General features: G+C 36.9%; 3 long non-coding RNA genes across 4 annotated transcripts; 1 reads left to right on the forward strand and 2 right to left on the reverse strand.

Annotated features, from left to right (window-relative positions):
* The first annotated feature begins 1,020 nt into the window (after positions 1–1,020).
* Positions 1,021–1,630, forward strand: LOC149687039 (uncharacterized). Its single transcript, XR_016383601.1, has 2 exons — positions 1,021–1,343; positions 1,401–1,630. It is a non-coding gene; the product is annotated as an uncharacterized LOC149687039 (long non-coding RNA).
* A 15,100-nt stretch (positions 1,631–16,730) lies between these two features.
* LOC149687040 (uncharacterized) lies at positions 16,731–18,252 on the reverse strand. Its single transcript, XR_016383838.1, has 2 exons — positions 17,991–18,252; positions 16,731–17,032 (listed from the first exon to the last, which is right to left on the reverse strand). It is a non-coding gene; the product is annotated as an uncharacterized LOC149687040 (long non-coding RNA).
* Positions 18,253–18,254: 2 nt separating this feature from the next.
* Positions 18,255–22,318, reverse strand: LOC149687041 (uncharacterized). Of its 2 annotated transcripts, XR_016383836.1 has the most exons (3): positions 22,073–22,318; positions 18,408–18,641; positions 18,255–18,334 (listed from the first exon to the last, which is right to left on the reverse strand). It is a non-coding gene; the product is annotated as an uncharacterized LOC149687041 (long non-coding RNA). The 2 variants fall into 2 exon arrangements; XR_016383837.1 differs by having other exon boundaries at positions 18,307–18,641.
* Positions 22,319–22,958: the final 640 nt, after the last annotated feature.

Genomic DNA, 22,958 nt, shown 5'->3' on the forward strand with positions numbered 1-22,958 from the left:
AAAGGGGTGATTATTCATAAAGGTCAATCGTTGGCCGAGGGACATTATGTGAACTTTGTGAGAAAAGACAACGGCTGGTACGAGGTCAGCGATGCAATGATCAGAAAAAAGGAGAGATTCGTCAGTAGCTTGACTGACGTCACTGTTTTGCTCTTGGAAAGAGTCTAAACACTTTAAAGGGGAACTAACGTGCCTGAAGTCCATATTAAATTTACCCCGAGTAAAGCCTAAAATTTCAATAATCGTACCAGAGAGGAGCATCATATCTGTCGAAGATATACTAATAGTTTCATATTCCCTTTTAAGTAATTTATGCTTGGGTAAGATTGTTGGCCCTCGAGCATGTTTAAGGTTTACAATGGTTAGAGATTAATTTTGATGTTGCCCAGACTATAATAACCGTGAATGGGAGAGGAGGGAGGATTGTAGGGCCATGCTATTGTTATGAAAAAAGGCGATGATTCTTGCATTAATTTTTAAATTTTCTAGTGAAGGGTTTTTAATACTCTGTATTAGTTTTGCCCCAATGGTATTTTATGTAAAAACAAGTTAAAAACGTAGCCCCTGTTGGTAATGCTATGTGATTAAATATAATTCTTTAATAAGCTGGTGAAACTATTGAGACAAACTCATATTATTAGTTAACATGGAACAGATTTTTGGAACTGAGATTTAGACACTCGTAACCAAATATTAAATAAATACTGATTAAAATTAATATATTCGAAGAGTTCTCTAAATATCAGTTTCGCAACTACCATATTTTCTCTTTTAAGCGCGCTATATTTTTTTTACATTAAGACGCTTATAAATTTTTTTGCATTAACAATTTCAAACCGTTCCAAAAAAATCCACGAGATTTTATTAACTAAATTAATTTAATCTAATATTATACTGTTTTAATTTCAACCCCCTGTAGCGAAGATTTTGTGTTTCAATATTATTTATTAATATAACCTTTCCTTTGTATAACTTATCAATAATGTGTACCGGACCCAATCTAATACCACTTACAACAAGTCGGGAAAACCAAAATATTACCTCTCCGTGTCGAGAAGATTATATAAACTTAAGTATCCAATGAAAACGTCGACCTTTTTGCCCTCATCCTTTCCCGCGCTTTGCGCTTCCGCATTTCATCCTTACTCTCAACATTATCTTCCTCCATTTTACATACAAAAATCGAATACTCACAAAAAGGAGCGGCAAAAACCTGCTGGCTCTTTACAACCACTTAATTTGACTTAATATCCAACTTCCAAACACAAATATTTACTGGTAGATAAATTGACAACCTACAAGCAAAGAAAAATTCTCAAGAATGGCTCCCGCAAATTTAAAAGGTCTATTTTCAACTAGGTTTTTTTGAAATTTTTGGTCTAACTGTTATCTACACCTAGATGGTTTTCAGAGAAACAAACAAGGAGCATAAACACAATAATGGAAGCTTCAGTTTTATTTAAAACATGTAAAACAATTATCATCTCTGCAAATAGCTTACACATGTCTTTTTTACCAATGCCTAACCGTTTGGATTTTTCTAAAGCAATCTCAGCACCAAAAAATATTTTTTGATACAAAATAAATGTTTTATATTCTTATTAAGAATAAAACAAAAGGATAAAAAAGATCTGTCCTCTCGTAATTTTTTAAGCTTTTATCAAGATTACTCTATACAACAGTAACAAGGAGTATAAACCCATTAGTGGAAGCAGTATTTTTTTTCCGAAACAATCTCGCTTATGTTTATCCTCTCTAGGCTTCGCTAAATACGTATTTCTCTTACGTAAAATATTAATAGACAGGCAAGGATTCATACCATTAAAGAAGGAGAGCAATATTATCCATATTTTCATTTCATATACAGAGAAAAGAAATTATTATGTTTCTGAGAGGAGCTTCCCATTTTTGTTGTTGTTTTGAAAAATATATCGCAATGCACGGGCCTTAATAGATATAGGAGGCAATGAATGAAATATATCACAATGCACAGGCCTTGATAGATATAGGAGGCAATGAAGGAAATATATCGCATGCACGGGCCTTGGTAGATATAGGAGGCAATGATAATCTCTCTCTTTGCACGAGAGATTTATCTTTAATATTTAAATAAATATAATTATTTTTAATTATTTTAATCTTCAATAATTAACATTAATAATAGTTAAATCGTTTAAAATAAAGTTATACCTATTATCATCTCAAACTTTGCTAATATTGACGTTTAAAGTGAAGGGTACCCCTCTTGCCCGCTTTTTTCAAATTTGGGGTATATATACGATTCGATTCCATTATAATAGTAAGGAAAAAGCGCAATTGCGAAAACCTTTGGTGGAGATCCCACCTTAGGGAGGCTAGACGTTTCTCGTAACCCTAGCTGATCGCCGCGTATATCCTAAAACCAAACGATGATAATGGAGTAGAAGCCAATGATATAGATTGGTGTCTATGTGGAATAGACGGAAGACCAGTGGATGGTGGTGTTAGAAGCCAGTGTAAGTGTAGACTGGTGTCAATGTGGGATTGACAAAGAATAGAAGATGGTGGTGGTGGAAGCCAGAAAAGTACCAGACCGGTGTTCATATGGGATGGACGAAGACCAAACATGGTATTGTGAGAACTCAAGTATAGACTAGCCAAAGGAGAGAAATACAATTTTCCAAATTTCTGTGAACTGTCAATGCGGTCCGGAAATTGGGAACACGTTTGCTCCGATACGCAAACTGCGAACGCGGTCACGTGGGTGTAACAACGGACAGACAGACACACAGACAGACACACACACACACACACACACACACACACAGACAGACACGGCCGTTACAGAACCTCTCCTGGACTACGTCACACGGAGAGGTAAAAAGTCATTTTTAAACTATTTAATAGCCATATGAACTTATTAATTTGTCCCACTAACTAATATCCTACTATTGTTGGAGAATTTGTTTTTATAAAGTTTGAGAATTATTTCCCCAATTGCGTTTACCAATATATTTACCCTTGTAAATAATTAACTAAACCATTTTTTTTACAATTAATATTCCAGGAAGTTTTGCATATTCTCTATGTGTTTCTCACCAGCTGGAATAGTCTGAGTGACGGGTGGCATTGAGTAAAACCAACAGGGGTAGAATGTGCAAAGCTTTCTGGAATACCTTTTTTTTCTTCAAAATTTAATAACCTTTTCATTGTCCCTTTGGTAACCCACGCGCAAAACAATAATTCTCATGTCCTAGCAGCACTGTTTCCAATCTTAAAGCTAAGAGTTGCGTTACAAAATTTTAAAAATAGACCCTCAAAATCTTATATTTAAATGAACAAATAATTGCCAGTAAATTGTGAAGTTTTCTTTCAACCCCCGCCCCTTTACATAACTAATATAACGAAGAACAAAATTATTTCGACATAAATGCTACAAGCAGTGCATATTTTCAACTTTGAAACATGCAATTTAAAGACTATTTTCGTACAACTACGAGCGTATTGTATCAACACGTGCCAGCTGCTAAGCTTCAACAGAAAGATAATTCATCATAGCCATTATAAAAGGTTAAAACTACACAGCTAAAAAATATGATCATCATCATTATAAAAAACAACACAACAAGACTTCGATAGACAGATCAACAAATATAAATATTCAACTTCTATGCCGAAATAACAGACACTTTAGACTGGCGTGTTCAAAGAATGAGAGCGACTTTGGATTAAGAACAGCAAAAATATTCAAAGAAATAACCTTCGTATTGCTTGAGTGTGTGTCTATAGAACGTCAAGCTGTACCAAGGCCAAATAATACGTGTCAATTATTTGGTTTCCTTGCATAATTATGTAACGGCTTGGCAAGCCTTGCCTTCAAGTTCATCAACACAATAGAAGTTCATAACAGCTATGAATTCGCTAAAAAAACTTTTTTGAACAAAAGTTGCTTCAACGTTATTAAAATTTAGAACAGCAATGGTTTGTTACTAAAATTATGTACTTTACTATGTTGGGAGTTTGGGCGCACTCCTGTAAGCCAAGCTTCTGGGCGACAAAGTTTTGAGGGAATAAGGGACTTGTCAGCATGCCTACCCTACAGGAACTGACTACCCCGTGTCCGCGGGTGGTGAAATACCCCAAATCCCCCCTCCTTCACCACCCGATTAAACCTCAAGTAATTCACTTGTTACTCTAAAAAAACCAACTGTGATAACCCGCATAATCACCTTGGACTTCAAAATCAATTTCCATCAAAACGCTTAAAGGTAATATACCATCGTTATGAACGTTATTTTACGGACGTTTGCCAATTAATGACGTTAAGCACTAATGCTATCTGAGTTTAAAAGTAATAAATATCCATAAAAAAATAAAATGAACTGGAGATGTCGCTACCAAACACAAGGCACATCATTAACTCTCTGAACTAAATTGCAGATTCTACATTAACAAAACAAAATCACGCGCGATGGAGCCAGTAAAAAAGCTACCAATTACATTAACCACTAACGCCATCTGAGTTCAATAGTGAAACACACGACTCCTCATTAACTCTGAAATAAACTGCTGACTCCACATCAATAAAACAAAACCAAGCGCGATGGAACCAGTAAAAAAAAGCTACCAATTAATGACATTAACCACTAACGCCATCTTAGTTCAATAGTATTAAATGTAGAAAAAAAATAATTCAACTGAATTGTAGATATCACTAACGAAATACAAGGCGCTTCATTAACTCTCTGAGCTAAACTGCAGATTCTACACCAACAAATCACTACCCTTTTTAAAAAGCATCTTTAAGTATATTAGCAGTATTTTAACAAACTCCCCCTTCCCTTTTTTATACCTAAAAAAATTTAACATTAAAATCCATGCTTACTATTTTTCTGGCAATTACATATTCTCCATTTTACAGTCCTGGGATTAAATGTGTATAAATATTTTTTTCATCATTGAATTATTCACTTGAGAGATTAACAAAATGATTATTGGTGTTCAAACGTTAATGTTGAACTTTTCACACTTTTCAAGTCCAACCTTCACGTATGACTGTCTTTGAACATTTTTTTAATCCCTCTCATGTATTCATAGTGAAACTTACATTTTAGATTCAGTTAAAATTAATTATACTTATTCATAGCTTTTCCCTGTTAAGGTCTATTTTTTGCCAGCCAGGACGCAATCACTAATTATTCTCAAAAGCCTTTCTGGTGTCAAAAATAATTTTCCTTGTAAAGTTATGAATGAAACCCTTTAAAAAATACGCAACTATTAGCTTTGAACGTGACAAAGAAACTTTTTATTTACTGGAAAATAATTATAATGAATACCATAAATAAATAACAACCAGGGAAATTTAATTAAAAATTGTGTGCTATATTTAAACGTAGCAATTATCAAACCAAATGTGTTTTTAAAATAAATCTTTAGCACATTCCAATAAAATAATCATGCGTGTTTAAACTTTGAAAATAAAGTTTAACCAAAATATTCTTAAAGCAATTTGTTGTTTTAATGATTTGAAAGTAATTATTGAACAGCCATAACTTTTAAAAATTACAATTTATATTTTAACTATTATATAAAATAAATAATATTATTAACCCTAACTTTTGTCATCAATAAACTACTGTAACTCTCATTTGAGTTTATTTATCAAAGGTAAAATAGTTGCCATTAGTTTCATAAATACTAGTAAATAATTTGTTGATCCTGTTGTTTCCTATATTCAATGATAAATCTAAGCACAGTTCCATTGCCAGACTCCCCTAGTACGCTGGCTAATCATGAATCATCTATCCCAATGGCTAAATCCAATTAAGATTGTACTTAAGAACAGAGCTAAAAATAAAATATGCCAAACTACCACACTATACGGAAGAGAAATTCTTTTTAAGACACGCCAAAGGAGGGGCCCTTTGCATTAAAACTGAATGGCTAAATGTATTCCTGTTATTGAATATAAAATTATTATGAAATTGCCATCCTTTCCAAAATACTACAAAATTGCGTTTCTTTTCAAACCCCCAAAATATTGCCAAATTATTGCTAGTTGTCTTATTTAATGTCATTTTTAACAAAAAAAAATACTATTTTAGTTTCTTAAATTAGGTTAAAGTTAACCACAAAAGATGGTAATCTATATGTTGAATCTCGTGTAAAGGTTAAGAGAAATATCTGTTCTGAATAAGATCTTGTTGACACAATGACATTGGAAATGGGGTTCAAAATTAGCGTGAAAGCAACTGGTATATTCTGGTCTGGGTTCATCAGAAGTAGTCGAACTAAAATCTATGTCATGACATCACACCCTCGTATATCTTACATCATCAGCTCAAATTAAGACTAAAAATATTGATGTGACGTCCCCTTAGCTACAAACTCGCAGTCTATTGAATGACACACTATTTCCTTTTCTGCAGCATGCGGGAATGAGCACTGAAATAAATTAATCACCACCGCATGTACGCAAAATTAATAAAAATTAAGACCGAAGTAACAGATATTAATCAAAACGCGTCTTGGATATAACCAAGACCTAAAAAGTATCGATAAGAACAAGGTTAATCACTTGACTGAATGCACAGATATTGAAACGTTTTTTTAATTAAAACTTACATGCTTAAGAAAGTAATATTCCATCACCCTATTCCATTGAATAAACTTATTTTACTGGTAGTCAATTTTTTCCCTCCCAATAATTTGAAAAATTTACTTATCTCGGGTTTTCGAGCACAATTCCATTCCCCGAAAACATTTTATAACTACATTTATTATCACTTTTAAGAGTTTTCGTGTGGAAAAATACCATATAACTACACGTAACAATGACAAAACGAGTTTAGGGTAGTCTGCTTTAGTCTCTGCTGCGCCCGATACGAACAAGTAGGATGTATAGTTGTATACATCCCCCTTGCTAGAAGTACACCTTGTGCCATTCTCATGCCTCGTGCCCTCGTCACTCAATTACGCGTTAAGCTGCTCGAGAATTCTGTGTGAATAGTACTTTTTAAGGTATTCGTCAGCAAATAGTAATTGTTTTTGAGAGCATTCCTCGCCTTGAAATAGGACAACTACGAAATAATTCGACCAAGTTGAAGTTTAATTATTCGAACAAATCTTATTTTATAAATATCTTCTACCATTTCAATTTCTATAAAACTATTCTACCAAATGCATACGGAGTGCTACCAGAAGTCTCTGGGGCTACTAGAAATACTACATTTACATTCGCAGCGACAAGTTTAAAAATCCCATATTTCTTTAAAAACCGTTAATCCATTATCCTTGTTCCTGAAGATATACAGACTATGTAGCAGAGTCGAGCCACAGCGTCCTAGATCACGCGACTCGGTGAACGCAGGCTATATTGCAAAATAACCAAGTCAGAATTTTCAGGCTACGACTGCGCTTAAGTTAACAATTACAACAAAGAAAATCAAAAAATTACGAATATCATGAACTCCCCTACTGCTTGCGAACCATACAAACGCCATGACATAGAACCGTGTGACCATTGTCTGTCGTTTCGCTGCTATAGACCCTTTCTACATAAAAAAAGAGATGTCAATCAGTATCGGGACATACAAGGGGGTTGACCTCTCGCCGTCTCTGCTCTATTTATGATCTTTCCATCAAGCGAGATGGAAGGCAAAGTTTTACCCCCGTGTCTTTCCCTCTAAGATATGTCGAAGTGGTCTATTACATAATTCAGTTTAACCAAGAGTAAAAATCATAACGTCCCTATTGAATGTCCTGCCATTGTTGAAATTTGCACTAAAACAAAAGGTTTCACTATTGAGCGTACAGGGCATGAACGGGGATATGTTAGCAACCTATTAACGACACAATGTCATACACGTACTCTCTTAAAAGTGATAATAAATGTAGTTATAAAATGTTTTCGGGGAATGGAATTGTGCTCGAAAACCCGAGATAAGTAAATTTTTCAAATTATTGAGAGGGAAAAAATTGACTACCAGTAAAATAAGTTTATTCAATGGAATAGGGTGATGGAATATTACTTTCTTAAGCATGTAAGTTTTAATTAAAAAAACGTTTCAATATCTGTGCATTCAGTCAAGTGATTAACCTTGTTCTTATCGATACTTTTTAGGTCTTGGTTATATCCAAGACGCGTTTTGATTAATACGTAAAAGGTAGTGTCACATGTTTTCGATTAAGAAGGCGAATTGGATCAAAGTTAACGTTGGGTTTGACAGGCAGCTTTTATATCTTGAAAGTGTATCAAGAGACAGATTTCTGGTATATTGAAGGGTATTAGACTCTACAATACTTCGTAGATTATTCGTTACTTCTAGATCCCTTACTTTGAGTGGAAAACGTAGCGTTTGTTTCACTTATGTCACCGTTACAAAAATGGAAGATGCAGAAAATTATATTTAAGCATCAAGAAGCATGGAACTCCATGTAGACATTTCGTTTAAGAAAAACGTGTCGTTCTGCGTGTGTTCAAGTCTTCCACTATATGTAATTAATTTTGTGTTCGTTTACAATTTCGGAAAAGGTGGACTTGAAAAAGAGGACTTTAGTATTTTCTCATAGTAAGAAAGATATGTAATTTCCCCAAAAATATTCCCTGTAATATTTTAATACTTTTTATAATTATTTATAATATGAACTCGGGATATTTAATGAGCTATCGGCTACCTTTCCCTCAGGGTACAGAAGGTGTGTAAATAATTACACAGACATCTATATGAAAGGATAGGAATTGTCGAAACGTTTTGTGCAACATTTCACAACAGCGATTGAGAACGTCCGCGACGACTTGAAGGAGAACTTTATAATTTTGTATCCTTGTGGGATGAATACGATGACAAGTGATCAATCACCATTCGGGGATAAAAACTAGCAGATATAAGAATGTCGCGCGTGAAAAATTGTTTTGACATCTTTTGAAACAGGTGATATATGAAGGAATTATGATTTGGCTTTACGAGGATACTCGAGAAATCATTATAAATGGAAAGGAAACGGTTTTAAAACATAGTAGTAGACACAAATTTTACTAACATATGGAACTAACATAAACATTTTTAAAAGGTAGGGGAGGGGGTTATAATTGAAAAGAGAATATTGTCGCACTCTTAAGTATAGTTAGGCTTAGTTTTAAGAAATAACCGACTCTTTATATATAAAATGTTATCCTTTATTTCCTCAAAAATCCACGCGCACTTCACGATTGCAAAAACAGCTCTCCCCAAAAAATACCTAGTGTTCCCTTCCCTCGGTCTTCCTCTCGCCCCCCCCTTCTGGGTTTGATTCCCCAGATTCGCAAGAGCGAGAGGCGACCGACGTTTCCCAAAACGTTCCATAAAACTTTCCATAGGTAAAGGGTTAAAATCCCGAGTTCAGTATACGGTAGGCCTACAATAACAAGTTGGCTGCGTACAATAGCAACGTGTACAATAATAATAAGGGCTGCAACAAACTCGGCCATCCTGCAAATACGAATGACCTCATTCGAAAACAAATCTTATCAAAAGGATTAAATACCAATAAACGAAGAACAATCAAAATAATCAGTTAGGAACAAAGGTTAACATTAAACAATAAAAACAATCCATTAATAAATCAAAACAAACATTGAAAAAAAAACTAAAATGAACAATAACGTAGCACTTGCATTAATCATACGTACTGAAAACAGAACACACATAGTGCTATAAAGGCACAAAATAATACAGGGTTACCATAACGGACTACCGGGTAACGAATGCGGCGCGGCCTATTCTCAATAGGGAGGGGTTGTTCTTCAACTCGTGTTTTATCTGTAAGCTCGCCATTAGGGGACTCTGGGTCGTAAATTATAGTGTCATCGGAACTACTTGTACTGTCATCATCTATGTCGGACCACTCGGAGTCCTCTAAATCTTCGCAGTCCTCGAGATCGCGACTTCGGTATGGCTTCACGTGGTCCACATGTACAGTAAATATATGGTGGCGCTTCTTCGTACGCATGTATGGCGGGTCCTCAACTTTATAACTGACTGGTCCAGTTCTCCTGACGACCTGATAAGGACCGCGGTACCGTGGGAGTAGCTTGGTTGTTCTACCCTTCTTTTTTGCGAAGTTTCTTATCAGCACCAAGTCTCCGGGTTCGTAAGAGGGTGCAGCGCGCCTTCCTTTGTCATAACGTTGCTTTTGTTTCACTTGACTCGTCTTAATTCTGTCGCCCGCCAATTCTCTTTCTTTCTGAACCCGCCGAATTCGCTCGTCTTCGTCCACAGGGTCTCCCAATGGATGAATGACGTTTCCTTCGCCCATAAGAACTGGGATTCTACCATAGAGAAGTTCGAATGGACTTCTTTTCGTCGTTGCTTGAACTGAAGAGTTAATAGCGAATACAGCAGACTGTAGGTGTTCATCCCAGTCTGTATGTTCCGGGTTGACGTAATTATAAATTATCTTCGCCATGGTTTGGTTGGCCCGTTCGACCAATCCATTTGTTTGAGGCCGATAGCTTGAAGTTGCGGCAGGCTTAATTCCCCATTTTTCTAGTTCCTTTTCTGTTTCTCTTGATACAAAGGCGCTTCCTCGGTCACTTATGAGAAGCCGAGGACTTCCATGACGAAGGACTATTTGATTGCGAACGAAATCTGTGACGTGCAATGATTCGGTGCTCGGGACTGCACGTGCTTCAACCCACTTTGTGAGATAATCGACGGCGATAAGGATGTGCTTGTTTCCACTATCTGACTTTAAAAAAGGGCCACAGTGGTCAATTCCGACCACTTCGAAAGGCTCGGTCGGTGGCGGAATCGGGTGGAGTAAAGCGTCTGAAGGTCCCGGCGGTATTTTCCGAAATTGACAAGGACCGCATGACTCCACATAACGCCGCACCATTTTCCTCAGTTTGGGCCACCAGTATCTTTCTTGAATCTTGGCCAATGTCTTATCGAATCCCATGTAGCCACCTGTCTCTGAATCATGTGCTAGTCCAAGAATAGTCCGTCGCAATGAGGGTGGAACAACTAATAGTTTTTTTCTACCATTGTCATGAGGATTGTCCCGGAAAAGTACTCCATTCTTTAAAGTATATTCTCCTAGTCGCGCCTCTTCATCACTTGTCTCTTCTAGTCGCTGTAACTTTATCATCAAACTTTTCAGCTTGGGCAGGCTTTGTTGCGCTAACGCGAGGTCTTCTACGGGAATGGCTTCAAAACTTATGACGCAAGTTTTTATTTCATCGGCGGTATTATTGGGATCGTGAGGGAGGACTGGTGCTCTTGACAAAGCGTCGGCGTTTAAGTGTTTTTTTCCGCTCCTATGGACAGGCGTGTATAGGTATTCTTCCAAACAGATCGCCCAACGAGCGAACTTGGCGCTGTTGTTTTTCTTCTTTTGTAGCCATAGTAGAGCACTATTATCAGTTACGACTTCGAACGGCCTGCCGTGAAGATAGGGTCGGAAGTAGTCGATCGCAAAGACGACAGCCATCACCTCCAATTCGCTTGAATGCAATTTCTCCTCTGCCTCACTCAACCGTTTGCTAAAATAAGCAATAACTCTCTCTTGTCCCTCTTGGTCATACTGTACAAGAACACCTCCCAGCCCATGTCCCGAAGCGTCTGTGTGCAAAGCAGTTTTGTCGTTTTCGGAGAAGTGGCCCAATATGGGTGCGTGTTGGAGCGCATTCTTCAGATCATCGAACGCTAGTTGTTGGGCCACCCCCCAACACCATGGGCTGTCTTTCTTTAAAAGGTTTGTTAGTGTGTGAGAGCGTTCTCCATAGTTACGAATGAATTTACGGTAGTAGGACGTAAGCCCTAAAAACCCGCGAACTTCACGTATGGTTTTTGGTGTTGGAAAATCACGCACTGCTCGGAGATTATCTTCGTTTGGCCTGACACCCTCAGCGCTAAGGACGTGTCCTAGATAATTGATCTTTTGTGATGCGAAAACGCATTTTGACGGCTGTAATGTCAGTCCCGCCTCTTCAATAGCGGTAAGAACTTGGGTAAGGTGGTCCAAGTGATCCAAGAACGTTTTTGAAAAGACGATAATGTCATCTAGGTATACTAGAGACATCGTCCATTTTAAACGACCTAGGACACGGTCCATGAGCCTTTGAAAACTGGCGGGAGCATTACATAATCCAAAGGGTAATCTCGTAAATTCATATAAGCCTTGATGAGTCACAAAGGCTGTTTTTTCTATGTCTCTCTCAGACACGCCCATTTCCCAGTAGCCACTACGTAAATCTAACGAGCTGAAATACTTGCTTCCGCTTAATTGGTCCAATGTGTCGTCAATACGAGGTAGGGGGTAAACGTCCTTTTTGGTTACGTTATTCAAAAGTCTATAGTCTACGCAAAATCGCCACGTATTGTTCTTTTTCTTTACTAAAACTACAGGGCTTGACCAAGGGCTAAGTGACTCTCTAATTATCCCTGCATCGAGCATCTCTTCAATCTGATCGGAAATTATTTGTTTCTCAGTTGGCGAAATCCTACGTGGGTATTGTTTTATAGGAGGGTGGTCCCCTGTATCTATAGTGTGTTCTGCTATATCTGTTTTTCCTAACTCTCTACTATTAAATGCAAAACATTTCCTATATTGACTGAAAAGAGAACGAACCTTCTGTCTCTGATCTTCAGATAAATTCACGCCTAACTCAATGTCATTCATCTCAGCCAAAGTATCTAAACAACCACTGGGCCTTTCTCCTTTGATTTCTGTTCGTCTTCCCTCCAGCTGAATGGTACAGAAATTAAAAGGCTCGTCCTCCTTAATATATTCTTCCACTAATTCGCTAGCATTACTAATTTTTTCTCCCTTTTTAAAAGAAATCTCCTCGTCCTGAGGGTTTACAACAAATACCTGGGTTAAATCTGACTTTACGTTAACAATACTAGTGGGAACGTTAAACATTTTACGCGGATCGCTACAATTATGAACGTGTATTAACACATCCCGATTTAAAAGTTTAGAGTTACCATATTGTATACATGCATTCACGAAAATGCCAGACCTTGACGGAATGGTTTGGGATTCTGTAGTCACTACGTTAAATAATTGTTCTTTTACCTCAAGATTTTCAACCGTAACACTCGCTTCTTGTGGGGATAATGTCTCCGCTGAAAGTCCTCTGCCTTCAATTTCAACGTTGTCCGTAGATATCTGATTGGGTGCTATGATTGTTGCTTCCGGGTGTAGGTATCGCAGTCCTCTTTGTGGATCCATGGATATTAGGTGAAAACGGTTTTCGTCGAAAACTATCCCCGCGTTTAGAGCAGAAAAGTAATCAACCCCCAAAACCATCGGTAGGATAGAATTTGATACCACGAAACACTCTACTAAAACATCATCAAAACCGTCAACTGACACGGTCAAGTCTAGAACACCTTTGGGTGTCGCGATTCGTTTGTCAAAGCCGATAACTGGTGGGCCTTCCCATGGCCTCATCTTCTCTAGTAGCCTATGATTCGTCACTAGATCCGCGTCAATAACCGACTTGCGAGCACCTGTGTCTAGCAAGGCACTAGTTATACCGATATCAGTAACTAACGCGTTCACGATCGGAACTACCGCGTGTGGTCCAATATTGTGGGAGGGATTGTGGTGGATATTAGACAGCTCGGACCCCTCCGTTATGGAGCTGACCTCCCGTTTCCCGACCTGGAAGTAGGGCCGTCGTTGGGACCTCTCGACGCGTTGTTATCGTCACGTGAAGCCGTGCAATCTCGCGCTAGATGACCGTATTTCCCGCAATTATAACAGCCGTAACCACGAGGGAAAAAATTCTGCCAATAGTTTCTCGAGTTGTGATATCCTCCCCTCTGATAGCGTGGCTCGGGTCTTTGTTGTCGCTCTTCCATTCTCTCTAAAACTATTTCAAGCTTGGATATTTTGTCCGATAAAGCTTGATACTTCAGGTCGTTCTCACGCGTATCCTTGGTGCTGGCACTACTCTGGGAGTTCGTTTCCGGAAATCTTTGTGAATAAGCGATGGGTGCCATCGGGTTATACGATTGAACGTGGGCACCTGGGTATGGACCCGGGACGGGATAAAAGCCGTATGGAGCGGAAGCGTGAGGAGCATATGAGACCGACGCCTGACCGGGTAGCGAAGCAAAAGGGACCGGCACCGACGGGGGTAGGCTTCCAACTTGATGAAAGTGGTCAGACTTTGCTAGTGTTTTCGCTTCTTTCAATATTTCATCTGACGTCTTTGGTTCCTTCGAGCTGATAACAGCCGCGTGATTTCTGTTAGCCATACCAGCTAATAAATGTTGTTTCGTTTCGTCGTCATCCGGATCTAGACCACATCTCTTGCATAGATCGAGTTTTGTAAAAACATAAGACTCTAGGCTTTCATTAGGGAATTGCGTACGAGCCCTCATTTGTAATTTCCATTCATCCTTGGAAAAACGATCCGGAAAAGCGGCCAAGAAAGCACCTTTCCAGGTATCAAAATCAGCGCTTGCCTCACCTTTCACTCTGTGCCAATTATAAGCCGTGCTGTTGGGGACCAAATATCCCGGAGCGGCGCTCAGTTTTATCGCTGCAGTCCATTTTAGCTGGGCCGCTAATCTCTCGTACTGTACCAGCCATTCTTCAGCTGATTCTCCGTGGTCTCCCGAGAAGTAGCTAATTTGCAAACTTGGATTTGCGTGGCACGCCATAACGTAGTTTTCTTTTATTTCGCGTTGATTTTGTGGGTAACTAGCAGACGTAACAGGGCATCTGTGATATTATCCCACTTCTGACACCAAGAAATGTCGCACTCTTAAGTATAGTTAGGCTTAGTTTTAAGAAATAACCGACTCTTTATATATAAAATGTTATCCTTTATTTCCTCAAAAATCCACGCGCACTTCACGATTGCAAAAACAGCTCTCCCCAAAAAATACCTAGTGTTCCCTTCCCTCGGTCTTCCTCTCGCCCCCCTTCTGGGTTCGATCCCCCAGATTCGCAAGAGCGAGAGGCGACCGACGTTTCCCAAAACGTTCCATAAAACTTTCCATAGGTAAAGGGTTAAAATCCCGAGTTCAGTATACGGTAGGCCTACAATAACAAGTTGGCTGCGTACAATAGCAACGTGTACAATAATAATAAGGGCTGCAACAATATAAAGATTTTGTGTTTCGCATGAACAATGTAGATTTAACAAAGCTAATTAGATATTAAGAAAAATATCGATACACGTTGACGTCAGACGTTTTTGAAAAAGTGTACGGGATTTCGAAATCGATTTCGAAATCCAATTTGATTTCTTCAATTTCGTTTGATTTCGTTGGATTCACCTGATTTCGTCGGCTTTTGTTGGATTTTAAAATTCGATAAAATCCAACGGACTTCGTCAAATTTGGAGATTTCTCCAGTGATTCCGTCGGATTTTGCGATATTTTCCTTGATTTCGTTGGATTTTGAGATTTTTGCCCGTGATTTCGTCGGATTTTGTGATTTCTTTTGATTTTGGATTTCGCGATTTCTTTACTGATTTTCACTTTTGATTTTATGATTTCTTTGTTGATTTTGTGATTTCTTTTCTGATTTTGTGATTTCTTTACTGATTTTATGATTTCTTTGTTGATTTTGTAATTTCGTTACTGATTTCGGATTTTTTTTGGGATTTTGAAATCAGCATTGATTTCGGATTTCTTAAGTTGAATTTCGAAATCAGCATTGATTTCAGATTTCTTAAGTTGGATTTCGCGGGTAGTGTTCGGGATTTCATGAATGACCGACCCCTCGGATTGCATTGTTTATTAGGTTTTAAGTAGGACGGCAGAGAAACTTAACTATTTTTCATTCCTGCTTTATTTTTATATATAAAATTGAAGTGGATATAATTTAATCTCGAGAATTGCAGCTGCAGGGGATATAATTTAAAGTCCCACAGGTAAAAACAAATATAATTACTTCGACATTTTTAATTAATTCGTAATGTAAAAATATGAATAGAGTAGCAAAGAAAACGATAGTGGCATATAGTTATAATGTTATATATACATATGTTAAGATACATAAATGGCATATATACAAAGGTCAAGGCAAACGGAAATTCTTTCCTGCTGAAAGTAGACCCTGGAAATATTTGACCATCACTCGGTCTTCCAAATCCACCGCAAATCACAAATGCTACGAAGTACAACGCTAAACGTGCCTCTGTAATTATAATATATTCGGTAACTGCTTGAAGGGCTATCAATCTAACAATGTTTGCCTTCTGAGGCATCAAGTTCGTTTGACAGGTACAGTCTTCTTAGAAATTTATCAGATTTCATCAATCAGTCTTCGTGTGACCATGCCATTCCCAAATATTCAAACTTAGTATCGGAATGTGGATATCAATAAAGGCAAAACTAATTCTATATGTTCAGGAATAAAAATATATCCCTAGAAAATTGCATCAATAAATCGTCCTTCATTTATTTTTTTCGTGAAAGTTTAATCTGTCGTATCCCAGAAAATTATTTAGCACATGTTTTTTTCGAAACGATGAAATCGATATTTTGTAGATTAAATGGCTAAGTTCAAATATGCAGGTGAGGTAAAAACATATTAACGGAAAAATGGTAAATTAAATAGAGTTTTGTCTGGAAATGTTAAAATTTTTTCTCATGACACAGGATGGTGTCATTGCTATGTTTTGTATTTATATATTTTATCATACATACGGTACCAAATGAAAACAGATTTAAACTTTTAAATCGATCTGCCACCTAATACAGACCAGTCTTACCCATTGCATTGCGAATAATCGTTACCGTTGAAAAGTTTAACATTCTTTATTCCATAATATTATTCTAAAAATCAACCTTGCATACTCAGTTGCTCCATATTGGCAATCACGTGCAAATATATCTACAAATATTTTTAAAATTTTGAATATACTTTAGTTGCTTAGCTTTCTTTTTGAAAGTTCTAGCTAAATGAAGCCAATAATCGATTTTTGGGCTAGCAACGATGCAGCGAAATATTCGCCTTTTAGTCGGTCTTCCACTTTCCGGATATAACAACACTATACTTTGTTGCGACGTCTTCTCAGGATGAGGTATCCCAATTTCTTCGATCACTGAAAAAAATGGAATATTATTACCGGCAAGAAGAAAAATAAGCCTCTTCCAAGAAGCAATATAAGCCTCTTCCTCGTTATTCTTGTGACACTTGTTAAGTTTAAGGTCTTAACGCAAGGGATTAAAAAGAAAGGCGAGAGGTAAAACCTACGTCGTAAACTTGGCGAAGGAAATATTCTAAAGGCTGCGGGTTTAAGTAGCAGTTTTTTTTGCATACTCAACGTTCTTCCAATAACTAGATATTATACCAGACTAAAGGTCTCAAGGGAGACTAATCTTGTCAATTTAGGGTAGGTGATCCCCAGTTATATATATTTTTAAATTATAGAATTTAAACCTGATTAATCTTTGTGAAAACATATATAGTTTTGACTAAAGGAATTGGAGAAAGATCATCTCCTATAGCTCAGCGAGTTTCATTGTAGGGTCTAAATCATCTTTTGATGTCTTAAAAAACTCTGCTCAGCGCAGGTAATCTCACAAGAAAGTGATTCCGCCTCTATTTTATTCCACTTTTTATGGACCAGGAGACCGATTCATAATGTTTTAAAAATATCGAGATGTTAGTAGTCAATTCTTAATGATAAATATGAGTGTGCAATAGAAAATTCGACTTGTAATATAACCTGGTAATTTATAATTTTCCTTTCAATAGACGATTATAAAAATGACATTCTTTCAGGTGCGCGCGATGAAACGCGGGATGGAAAAATACCTGTGATCCCTGGTTTTGCCACTGGTTACATATTTTAAATAGGGGACTTTTTAAAAGGCTTATTCATAACGTATTAGGACCGTAATTTTCATAGAAATTAAACGATTCGATACATTTTAAGTAGTTTAAAAACTGCCTGAGACATTCAGCATGAAGATGAACAATTGGCAGCAAGGGAAAGAAGAATTGAAGTATTGGACTAACCAAGAGTGAAAACCATCAGATACTTCCAGTTAACTCACATTTGATAAAAAATAATTGTTGCTACGCTCGTGGAGTCGTGGACGACGTTACGAAACCAAAAAGAACCATCAAGTCTTACTTGGGTCAACCACGTTTCTCATTGGCTATTGTTGAAAATAAAGGACCACTAAGGTACGATAGATATAGTGGGAGGAAAAACTAGTGCAAACAAAAATGAGGGACACATTCTCGATCCAAAAGAATCTTTAGAAATGTACATACGCCTTAAGTCAATACGGAAAATAGGAAATACATACTGAAAAGAAGAAAATTGAAGGCATCGACCTTCCATATAGGTCTTCTTGTATGGCACAATGCTTTACTAAAACATTGCAAGTAAGGGCTACGATATAAAAAAAAATACCATCAAGAAAAAAGAGCCATCTGGTTTGAAATTACATTATTAAATATCTGACCAATATACTCCTTCAACTGTGTGAAAGTCTACAAATTTGCGGCTTTGGAAAATTTTAAGTAAACTTAGAATAACGATTTCAATGTTTGGTTTTGTAGCTTGTGCCAATGACTAAATTATTGGCCATGAGCGCTTCTGCTTAGATCGATGAGTTACTTTCCCGCTTGTGCTCGTAACTTCTTGTCAAATATTACTCTTCGAAGTGACCAAATTTATTGTCGTCATAAGTAGTCTCCTGTAATATATAACGGTGTGGTTGTTTTAATTTGACTGTAATCTAATAGTATTTGTGCCTTTTTGAGATGTATTTTAATAAAAGTATGTTTAACCGTTTTTAAACCATATTTAAATATACAATATTAAATTTTGATGTAAAATGCCGTTACAGAGAAACAAAATGAGAAATAAAATAATATACTTCTGCTCGAAGAGGTAATGTGTTATTTTTATTAGCTAGTGTAGGTTAACTGCGTTAAAGAGAAAAACGAGGGGCTGGTCACAAAGAAAAATATAAGAAGAATCCTTTTACTTTTTCCTAAGAATACGTAATCAAAAAATAATGCAACTCTGGAAAATTATTAGAATAAAGAAATATTGAGAGGCTTGTTGAGACAGCGGTTTTGTTCAAGTGTGATCTGTGATCTTTCTTATTAACTAAATGGAGGTAATGTGAAGTAGGAGGGTAGCTTGACGGACCGATAATAAAGTTGGTAGTTTCTGTGCACATAATTTTTGGAAAATTTTGTTTCATTCATGGGAATAGGGTTATTTCTAGTTTAAGCTCCATTCGAGGGCTCCGTTGCATCGAGATACTTGTCGGTAATATACTGTATATTTTACCAAATACTACAGTACTGTTACCATGATAATGTTGTAGTAATGCTTTTAGAAATTTTGGAGCTCTGAACCGTTTGGGTGTACAACTTATACTGTACTTTCTATGAATTATCGAGAGAAGAGTTACGTAGTTTTTATCAAGATTTTAATCAGTAATTTACTGGGTACATTCTCTGCAATGTGGCTAGCCCCTTGGGGAAAAACTAGGTATCAGAAAAAGATCGAGCTTAGGGAAGCGTAACCTAAATTTATTTCCATGTTTCGATTTGCATGGATATGGCTCTCTGAGGAGATTACCATTTTATTGTGACACGAAAGAGCCCGTCGTATAGTCTAGCCAGCTAGAAAGAGACCATACAGATACATACAGCGAAAAAACGTAGTTGCTAAAGCTTAGAGATCTTTCTCTAAATGATACTGTAGAAGGTATAAAATGACGCTTAATTGCTGACATCTCAAGATAACGTCTCGCCCAAACTATTTAAGAAAAGTCCAACTTTAACAGTTATTAGATAAAGTTTTAATTTGTTTATCAAATGCGTTTTTATGCTACTTTTACCTCATACGAGTCTCCGAATTAAAGTACTTTATCATAATAATCTGTATTTCTAAGTTGGACTTTTTAAACTTTTATTTGTACTGTTTTCTTGCATTTAGAATGTTTCGAAGAAATGTACCGCTGAAAGCAAACCTTTATTACAGGTGACGGCCATCATCTGTTTGACTTCACCACCAAAACTATAATATTAAAGTATTTACGGTAGTAAATTTCAGATTCCTATGATTATTTAAATAGTAAGCACTTAATGTAAAATAATCTAGTTCTCAGCAGTGATAGATGCAATTCAGAAGCAGGAAAGGAGAACAGAGTAATCTGGGCGCTTCAAAGTCCCGCACCCCCTTTCCTGGGACGGGGGGGGGGTATGAAAGAAGAGGTGGGCCATAGCGAAAGAGGTAAAATGGAATTACTTATTTTTCACCGTCCCCGTCAGCAACGTCATTAAAACGTATACGTTAAAGTGAGCCAATAAGAAAATTTAAAATTTTCGTTACGAGTTGGAAGGGGGGCTCTATACTGGGCTATGAGTCGGACTGAAGTAAATACTAACCGTTCTCAATTCCTGCTTCTAAAATTACATCTATCCTTGTTCTCAGTAAGGGTCAATTTCCTTTCAACGTTGTAAGAAATATGTACAACTAGTCTTTTGGGTCCCTCTTAACCATTATTTTCTTATGATCCAGTACATTTATTGTGAATAGGAAGCCTTTTTCTTTGACGCCGGTGACTAGCGCCATGTCGTTTCCGAAGGAAAAATATACTTTAATAAAAGTGGTAAACCTCGAAGTGCGCTCTTGTTATACAACGATATTCTATAATTGGAATCCATAGTGGGTGCTTTTACAGGTTCTTTTCTGGCACCTTACGTCTGCTGATATAAAGCTGAGCAGACGATATACTCCTTTTTGTAAGCTAAGCCTAACTCTTTTCAAAAAATGAATAAAACAACAAGATAGCCCCTACCCGAGGAAAACCCCATCGTTCACATGGCTCAAGCAATTGAGTACAGTTTACTAATAAGGCATTCCATGATCTTTAAAAGTGTTAAGCTATTCCACGTCATCAGAATATGAGAATATACTCAAAGATGAAATAAGTTTGTGAATTTCAATTTGAAGAATATGGCGCCAGAAGTCCTTGAAAAGGAAATACTACGGGAAAACCTCTAACAGAAAATAAATTGGATTTACTATACCGCGGTAACTGGCTTACTACAAGTAACTTAGTAGATCGTAATAAACAGCACGTTATGACAAACTATGCTGAAAAGTAACCTAAGTACATAATTGCCCTTGCTTTTAAGTTTTCGAAAATCTTATTGTATAGAAAGATGCACGGCTACAATACAATTTCCATGGCCTAAAGTGTAAGAAATTTTAAAGGCAGTATGTAATAAGAAACGTTTTAGTATAGACAGTATTGTTTTGAGTTCACAAAATAGTAACTCGTACGTCTGAAATGTCCTGGAATAAATAGTAACCAAAATCCAATCATATTTCTTTAAAATGAAAAGCCACAATTCCATTCGATTTACTCCCATTTAACCCAAACCGTTTCTCCCAATTCCCATTTCTCCCAATCCCATTTTTGACCCAACACTATGTCTTTTCCCCCAATTTCTTTTGTCCCAATTCAGCATAAAACATATGTTAATAAGTTCAAAGAGAATTTTTTTGTTTTATTAACAATGATATGTTTTACATATTCAGTAGGAGAATGTTTAGGAAAAGGTGGCAGCTAACTATTAGGAAAATATTTTGGAAAAGGTGGCAGCTAATTAGTAGGAGAATGTTTTGGAAAAGGTGGCAGCTAATTAATAGGAGAATATTTAGAAAAAGGTGGCAACTAATTAATAGGAGAATATTTAGGAAAAGGTGGCAACGAATTAAAGGAGCCATTGTTTTGGAAAAGGTGGCAGCTAACTATTAGAAAAATATTTTGGAAAAGGTGGCAGCTAATTAGTAGGAGAAGTTTATGGAAAGGGTGGCAGGTAATTAATAGGAGAATATTTAGGAAAAGGTGGCAACTAATTAATAAGAGAATATTTTGGAAAAGGTGGCAAAGAATTATTGGAACCATTGTTTTGGAAAACGTGGCAGCTAACTATTAGGAGAATATTTTGGAAAAGGTAGCAGCTAATTAGTAGGAGAATGTTTTGGAAAAGGTGGCAGCTAATTAATAGGATAATAACCTAACCTAACCTAACCTAAACACATAGGCTTAGAGCCGGCAACCTGAGCACCTTTCACAAATAGATTTTCCAAACTTACATGGTTTATCGATTCCAAAGGATTGGTCGTAACTTCCTCTTTCATTTTTTCCATGGCCCGCTTTTTAATGGTTTGCAAATGGTCGATGGAATGATTGTGATTATTTTTTATATAAATTTCAGATTTTTCTTCCGTTGCCATTGTAACTTGGCATTCCGCAAATGAACAACGCCAGTAATTTCTATTTCTGACAGTATTTTTAATGGACATTATTTGTCCGCGGACTAAGGGGACCGTTTTTCCTTTAGAGGTTTGTATCCAATCGACTTCCATTTCAATAAACGAAAGAACCTTTAACTCAACTAAAGCTTATATATAAGGTAATATTAAAAAGTCTCGAAAAAATACTCTAATAATTTGCCTATTCGCATTAAAAATAATCAAAGTCGTTTTGAAAGCAACCCTTTGCAGCATAAAATATTAGACGAAACCATTCGATTGGGAGAAATGAGAATTGAATAGATTGGGATAAAAATTCCGATTGGGAAATATAAGATTGGGAGAACTTGGAATCGGAAAGTTTGGGATAAAAATGTATTTTGGGAAACACAGAATTGGGAGAAATGGGACCATACCTTCCAGACACAACGCTTAACCTAGACTGCCAAATTCCAATTCAATTTGTTGCGTTACTTCACTTCCAAAATTCTCTATCTTATATAGATATATATTAATATCACCTTACCACAATCTTCCTTTAAAAAAAACGAACAAAAGCACGACCACTACATCTAGAATCTGGGCAAACTAATAGCTCATTGTTCACGATGGAATGTGGCTAAAAAGAAACCTCGGCAACCTAAATCTAATCGAGGATGCCCTTTTCGCACAATTTTCGAGAATAATAGCCCAATTCCGCACACTTTTTATGGCCCATTTGCACACA

The sequence above is a fragment of the Phalangium opilio genome, unplaced genomic scaffold (assembly GCF_054372755.1).
Source record: "Phalangium opilio isolate 3A_F unplaced genomic scaffold, DU_Popi_V2 ptg000031l_1, whole genome shotgun sequence".
Lineage (NCBI taxonomy): Eukaryota > Metazoa > Arthropoda > Arachnida > Opiliones > Phalangiidae > Phalangium > Phalangium opilio.